Source organism: Gekko japonicus, unplaced genomic scaffold (genome assembly GCF_001447785.1).
Source record: "Gekko japonicus isolate JY-2015 unplaced genomic scaffold, Gekko_japonicus_V1.1 scaffold509, whole genome shotgun sequence".
Taxonomy (NCBI): domain Eukaryota; kingdom Metazoa; phylum Chordata; class Lepidosauria; order Squamata; family Gekkonidae; genus Gekko; species Gekko japonicus.
This window is the reverse complement of record NW_015168664.1, coordinates 267,234-274,994: the sequence shown is the minus strand read 5'-3', so window position 1 is coordinate 274,994 and position 7,761 is coordinate 267,234. Positions and strand designations below refer to the sequence as shown.

Here is a 7,761-nt window from a genome sequence, read left to right as displayed (position 1 = left end):
GTTTGTCAGAAGAAGAATAGTTCATGGTTGCCTCCCCCTAGCCTAATAGTATTGGGAGGGGGACACACAAAACAACAAAATGATCTCAGCTGAATTCTGGCAATAATAAATGTGGCCGTCGATTTCATTCTGCATCCATTCTGCTTTAGAATTCATATAAGGGCACTGTGTGCTTTTTCCTCTGACATTACTTGATTGCTCTGGTCTATCGTTCAGCTTTTGGCTGCAGCCACAGAATATATTTTAGGAGAAAGGAACTGGGGGGGGGGGATGTGAAAGCCAACCCACTGTAGCCGGAGAGAAAGGATCAGATTTGGTAAACAGAGGAGGAGAAAGAAAGACAGACAGACAGAAACCCAGCCCAGTAACCCCCCTGAATGCTTTCCTGTTGCCTCCTTCTCTGACATTCAGATTCCTTCAGATCCTTCCAAGAGACTGAAGTTTTCTCAGCTCCACCGCCCCTGTCCCTGAGGTATGGCATTAAATCCTTCTTTTCCATTCTCTACTTTGAGTTATTTCTCAGTCCTCAAGATTCTTCTCTTTATTTCTAGCAGCCTGTTGCATAAGATCTAACACTAGCATCTTAATTATAAATGAGTAGAAAAAGTTGTGGTGTGCAAAAATATTCTGCATTTTGTTGACTTTCCATCGCTACATACTTTAAAGAATTTTGCTCCATCTGCCTTGCTTTTGATAAACAATTTCCCAAAAAATGAGCTTTTCTTTATTGTTCTAAAAGATTCAGAAAAATGTTGCTTATTCCAATATTTTTCTCGCAATATATGTATGCATGTGTTTCTCTGGAGGAGGCTGCAGACATTTTTAGGCATGTTGTTACTCTGTCATTAGGCTTTCACAATTAATCCTCCCTAATTAATTAGGTTTGGCGCATGGCATACATCCTGTCACTGAGCACTTCAGATCACAGTTCTTTTGAGAATCTAAACTGGTCAAGAGAATTTTTTCTTAACAAATTTTACCAAACCGTATTTTTATTTTCAGAAAAAATGCCAGTTTTAATAACACACCCACCCACACCAGCTTGTCCTTATTTCTCTCACTGGTTTTCTTATGACAGAGTTTGGAAGGCAAACATAACGGGAGAGATTCTTTCCGGCCAAGAAATTGTGGACTTATTAAAAATTAGGAGTGGGTGTTCACATTATACATCTCTGTTCAAAAGGACAAATTTACTGCCTTTAAAGGAAGGACATGCCTCCCCCGCTCCCTCTGAGGAGAAGAACTGAATTGCTTTTGTTGTTGCTATCCTTCCCTCCTGGAACAGTATTTTATTTCAAAAATCTTGCCAAGGAAAAGACAGTTAACTTCAAAATTCCCATGGAAAGATTCTGTCTGGGGTGAAGCCACTAAGAAAGCACTTCATTGCCCTGAGCATTCCATTCACAAGGGACAAAACATTTTAAAAAGCAGCAGATTGTTAGCCTGGAAGGGTGATAAAGTTGAAGGGGAGAGGGTAGCTTTTTTGTTTTGTTTTTTTTGGTGAGGGGATTAAAGTAAATGCCTGCACAGTTCTATGAAACGGTTCAAACAAAGCCATTGTCTGCCACATAGGCAAACTCAGGAGATGGGGAGGGGGGAAGGGGGAAGAGAGATATCGACTTTTCAAACTTTTGCCAAGCTCCACCTACTGGGAGAAAAAACTCTTTTCTTATATGACTCTCCCACAGTGGAATGTCGGCTTCCATGGAAACACTTTCAGTGTCTTCTGGTTCAGGAGATGAAGGGCCTTTCTGGCCTCAGCTGTGGAAAGGAAAGGATGTGTCCAGTTGCAGCTCTCTCTCACCCCCCCCCCAAAAGTTCAAAGGGTTATTTTGAAATACTGCTGGTTTGAGTCTGAATTGCCCTCTTATGTAACACACAAAGGATATAGGCATAAAAGAGACATAGTAGACAGTCTCTCAATTTTTTCTAGTTCTTGGAAATGATGTATCATTCCTGGATATATTCTCTACATTCGGTATAGCAAAGCTGGGTTTGTACTGCACACAGGATTTTTTTTAAAGTCAAAAAAGTTTAAGGCTCAAATCATGCATGCATAGTAAAGTGCAGGGGATGGAGGATGAAATGCAATTGCAAAAGAACCTTCCCTAATGCCACCAGTTCATCCAGATACCCAGGTCAAATGCATTTAAAGCTGCCTCTCTTTTTCATACATCAGAAACTTGGCACACATTTAGAACTGCTTTTCTACTTTTTCATTTAGAATTGCTTTTCTGCTTTTTCACATATGCACACCAACAGTGAGAGAAGGGCTGAAATCGCTTTAGATGAGATATCTGAACCCAAACTTGCTTTTACTCGGTATCTTCAGTCAAGAGCTTTCTCTGCATCAGGGATCAGCAGAATCTGTGTTCAACATCTGGGCTAAATTCTGGAACATGAGCAGCAAAAATATAAAGCAAAGTGCTCCAGAACATGTACAAAGTGCCTTTTCACTAGTCACAGTCTCTCCCTTTCCATTTTGGATTACAGAATACTGCTCCCAGGAAGGCTTAAAACCCAATTTAGCTTCATTTAGGTACTAACAATAACTCAGATGTCTCTACACAACCAACATTTAAAATAGGTACTGAAAGAACAGCAATTAAATACATACTGTTATTTATGCCTGTTGTTGTACTGGATTTTATTCTTTAAACAAAGGATTACGCAAACCTGCCTTTAATTAGCTTGATAGTGTGGCTAGAAGTTTAGTTATTCTTTGTAGCTAAGGATGTTGCTGATATCTTTTTGTGCTGCTTTTTGAGTGTTTGTGTGTGTGCATGTGTGTGTGTGCACGCATATGTATTAAGGAGTTTTACAGGTGGTGACCATCTGGGCTTCTATCCAACCCAAACTTCCAGCCACTTTCCTCTTGGGACACAGTGTTGAAAGTTGACAACATGACTGCTGAACAGCTGGACTTGCATACACAGTGCCAGTGCATTCATAACAACAGCAAAATTAGCTGGGAAATTACGGTCAAACCAAGTTTGACTTTCCTATGCTGTAAAGGCCTTCTTTGCTCACTTAAACCTCTATCTGGGCTGTATCATCTGAATGATGGTGGGGGCTCACGCAATTAAATGTTCCTCCTCCTCATCCACCACCACCACCATAGAATCATAGAATTATAGAATGTTAGAGTTGGAAGGGATCTTGCAGTGCATCTAGTCCAACCCCTTGTACTCTGCGGGAGCATAGGCGAAAGATAGCCCTACAACATACCCAAAAGATGGATCATCATCTTCAATTTTTAAAAACTTTCATATAGAAAACCAGATATCAAGAAGCGGGACTGTAGTCTAGTCTTTCCTCTGCCATGCTAGTTTTCTATGTGGAGGGATTTGGAGAGGGGAACATTCAGTTACGTTACCCCCTACTTCAGAGCATCAGCAGTGCCCAAAGCTAGGAATCTACTTAGATCCACAAACTGTCTGGGAAGCCACTGCCAGTTGGACATACCATGTTAAGTATGTTGCTACTCTCCACAGAAATCTGGCCAATTACTCACAGTCTACAAATCTTCTGACTATGCTGTTCTGGTGTGGTGGCAGAGCATAGTTCCCATTGCAAACTGAAATATCACCTCAGAGGCCCCTGGAATGACTCACGCTCCTTCTGGCCCCACCAGTACCAGCCTTCTTGTTGAAACAGGAATGTAAGAATTCCTCTCCTGTCCTTCGACTGAACTAACTCCCAAAGAAAGGAGTCCCCCAAGGGGAGAAATGATCACAATTTTCTTGTGCTCCTTTTGAATCCATCAGCATTAAATTAATTTTCCTTAAAGGGTTGGAAAAAAGATGTTCCCCTGATTCAGCTACAAGCCCTGCCCATTAGGTTATGGGACATTTCCACAGAGGCCTCTGCGGTGACGCACGGGTTGCTTAAGCAAACTTTCAGTTTTTGGAGGGAGGAGGTACTAGAGGGAGCCAAATGCAGAGCTCTTGCAATCCTTTTGCAAGGATCAGTATGTGTGAAGTGGTCAGTGCAGCCAGGCTAAAAGCAGTGAGAGACCATCTCATTCCAGCTTATCCACTGCCACCAGGCATTCCCCCTGACCAACACCAAGAAATTGGAAACTGGAGTGGTAAGGTCCCACCATGGACCAGAAGCATCAGGGAGAAGAGGAAGCTTGCTCCTGCTCCTCTCAGAAAAATGGCTCATCCCTTGAAGGCCACATATTTTAAGAGGCTCTCTGAAAACATCTTATCTGAGGGACTGGCCAAAACCTAAGAATGGCATCTCCCATCTGTGGTATTATGTGCAACTGTCCAGACACAGGTTTTTAAGTCAGTCCCAGAGGTTGCGAGGGTACTTTAACAAAATGCCTTCTGGTAGATCTCTCACTAATGCGGCTTCCCACTGCCTGGGGCTCTTTTTGCACAATTCCCCATCTGCAGGGCAAGGTTGTCACCTCTGGCACTTGCCTGGGGAGGAGCAAGTGGCAATGGATGTCTCCTCCCTCCCTCAATTGCAGCTGCATTCTCTCCCTCCTGGTGCTGGCATGTGCACAACTTCCTTACAGAAAACCAGATATCAAGGTAGGGTTCCCAAGTCTCACCTTGTTCCAGAGCGGGGGACTCCCGGGTCGATCCCAGAGCGCTGCATCCACGTCACCAGGAAGTGACGTGACGTGGAGCTCCTGCTGGGGGCGGGGCCACGACTATCTGAGGGAAAACCATAGAGTTTTCCCTCGGATGACCATGGCCCCGCCCCCAGCGTGCCCGGTGTGGTCGCGTCACTTCTTGCTGACGTGCACGTCGGGGTGGAGTTCCCCCTGGGGCCCGATCCGGCAGTGGCGGGGAACGGGCCTCTGGGGTGAGGGTTTCCCTGCCCCCCGGGGGGACTTGGCAAGCCTTTATCAAAGAAAAGCATTCTCTAGCCAGGTCTTCTCCACGGTGCTGCCATGTGCAATTGCCTGCCCTTCCACGGTAGTGGTTATTGTCAACCTGTCCATTTTCTGCTGCTGCTGGTACCTATGTTGGCAGTGGCAGATGCTCCTATAGACACTGGCCAGCAAGGTCATTCCTGATCTCTTTTTACCTTCTATTAGGAGATGGCAGGTGGTGGCAATGGGTCACCCAGGGTCTGTGAGGTTCTGCCAACTACCCAATGGTGCCTACCCCTGAAGGCAGGCCCCCCCATCACTGAGGATTACCTATCAATTCCTTAAAGAGCATAAAAGTGCCTGTCAACTGATTTTATTTTAGGAACTATAAATTAACCCAGTTTGAAATGTGTCTTCTTTGTACATTTATGTTTATAACAATAGCTAGATCATATTCCTGATCTTATACTTAGATAATAGTTTTTCTTATATGCACGTTCGAAAATTGCTTTCTGCCTTTCTCTGCCTTTAGGTGATGGATATTTTGATAGATTCTTGCAATCATTCCTCCCTAATGCTATATATTTGATGCTGAGGACCTAAACACAATTCTGAACAGTCTCTTCCTATAAAGGCACAATAAAAAGCAATATTTCTATTTCGTCAAAATGTTAGAGTTAGGGCAGGCAAGTGTATCCTGTTTTACAGAGATGAAACTGAATAAAAATGCGGAGTTGGAGAAATGCCCTTGCCTTGCCTAAAATCATGCAGCAGTTAGCAACATAATCCCAATGACAGCATGTCCCACATGCTGCTCTTGCAGGCTTTTTCATGCCATAGTCAGTGCAGCCAAAGTATAGACCTAGCGAGAAATTGTGGGTTCAAACCCCAGCAGAAATATCAAGTTACTGAGCAGCTTTAAACTTTGGGCAAGTTACTGCTTTTCAGACAATTTGCAGCTGCAAAACTGTAATAGTAATACAACCCAGATTACAGACGTTTTCCGCAGAGGATTTAAAGCACTTCTGTGCACTGCAAGTATTGTATTTTTAGTGATATTATTAGGTTTGCCAACTCGGGTTTGGGAAATAGCTGTAGATGTTGGGTGTGGAGCCGAGGGAGGGTGGAGTTTGGGGAGGGGAGGGAACTCAGCAGGATATGTTGCCATAGAGTTCACCCTCCAAGGGAACTGATCTCTCTCATCTGGAGGTCAGCTGTAAGTCTGGGAGATCTCCAGGCCCCACCTGGAGGGTGGCAACCCTAGACATTATTCACATTATACCCAAACACTCATGACTTTTCCTGAATGTTATTGGAAGCATATCAGAAAGTATCAATAAATGCATGGGGATTTGTGTAGCATGATAAACATGTTTGTTCAGAACATGTCTTATTGGGTTTAATTGATTTACTCCCAGGTTCATTACTTCCTTAGTCATTCTTAGTCTGCCAGCGAGAAAGAAACATCTCTGGTAAGGTTGCCAACCTCCAGGTGGTGGCTGGAGATCACTATTACGACTGATCTCCAGGCAACAGAGATCCGTTCACATGGAGAAAATGGCCGCTTTGAAAGGTGAACTTTATGATATTGTATAGCATTTAAGTCTGTCCCCTCCACAAGCCCTGCCCTCCTCAGGCTTCACCCCAAAATCCCCAGGTATTTCCCAACCCAGAGCTGGCAACCCTAATCTCTGGAATACTGAGGTCTTGCTCATGCGCTTGATATTAATTGTATCTACTGGGCTTGTTATGACCTTTATCCGTTAGCAAATGTGCAAACAGGATTGCCTCTTTTTTTACTTTAACATCCCAGTCTGAAGATAAAATTGCCCCTAGAGTCTCAAATAAATGTTCTACTAATAGGGCAGTGTCATGAGGACTTACACAAAGTGACCCTACAGAGCCATTTAGCTGTAGTACAGCTTCAAGTGAACCTTTTTAGGAGAAACAGGACAGCATGAAGGCCAATTGATGTACATGAATCCCAGGAGCACAGTGACCACTTGAAATCTGATGATGTGGCAGTTCCCAGTTATTGTGACTCACATGTAGAATTGGTCTGACTGCCTGTGTGCCACCATAAACCTGCTTACGTGGAATAGACTACAAAATGGTTCAATACTGCAGGCAGCAGATGCTCCACAATGATAGTTTGTCATTGGGCTGAGCTGTCAACAAGCTTTATCATCTAACTTGTGTCAGTTAAACATGTCAAAGAAATAATAAAAAGATGCCCTTTCTTTTAAACAATTAGTGGCATGTTTTGTTTATAAAATATATAATTTAAATTCACAATTTCTTAAACTTACAATTTAATAAACAAATGTGAAATCTTATTCTAAAAAAGGAAAAAAATCTACTTTTTAATAATGTCTTTGCCAAATTACTGTAACTTGGGGGTAGAAACAGTGGTCGCCTCTAATTCTGTGTCCTCCACTATTACAATATGGTGTCAATGAGTAAAATTATCTTCACCAGTTAATCAACTACATCTGTTGTTGATTAATCTGTTGCTTAAAGTTTACATTCCTAGCATGAGCAAATTTTAAAGGACTATCACATTCCCAGACTGTGTGTGAATCCACCCTAAGTCAAGCTACAAGTCCATACTTTCACCATTTCTTTAGCCTTAAATTTAAGTTCAGTTGGCGCATCACTAACGGTAACTGTTTCAGGTTAGAGAACGTATGGGATTGTCTTTCATAGCTTCCAACCATGACTTAATTTATCAGGATAGCGTATTAATGGAACATATTCATCTGGAACCTCCTGGCTACATGCAAAGATGGTGCTGTACCATCCTCTCCTTCAGTGACAGCTGGATATATCATTGTATTGTATTTGAGGGCATGGTTGTGAGTGGTTTAGTGGTAGAGTATATGGTTTGCATGCACAAAATCCCAGGTTATAACTCTGATGTTTGAGGAAGG

General features: G+C 42.9%; 1 protein-coding gene across 1 annotated transcript in view; it reads left to right on the top strand.

Annotated features, from left to right (window-relative positions):
• Positions 1-285: 285 nt before the first annotated feature.
• SPARC (secreted protein, acidic, cysteine-rich (osteonectin)) overlaps positions 286-7,761 on the top strand; it is a 30,852-nt gene continuing 23,376 nt past the window's right edge. Inside the window, exon 1 of the mRNA XM_015415288.1 lies at positions 286-472. The gene's annotated coding sequence lies outside the window, so the exon portion shown is untranslated. The remainder of the gene's footprint in view (positions 473-7,761) is intronic.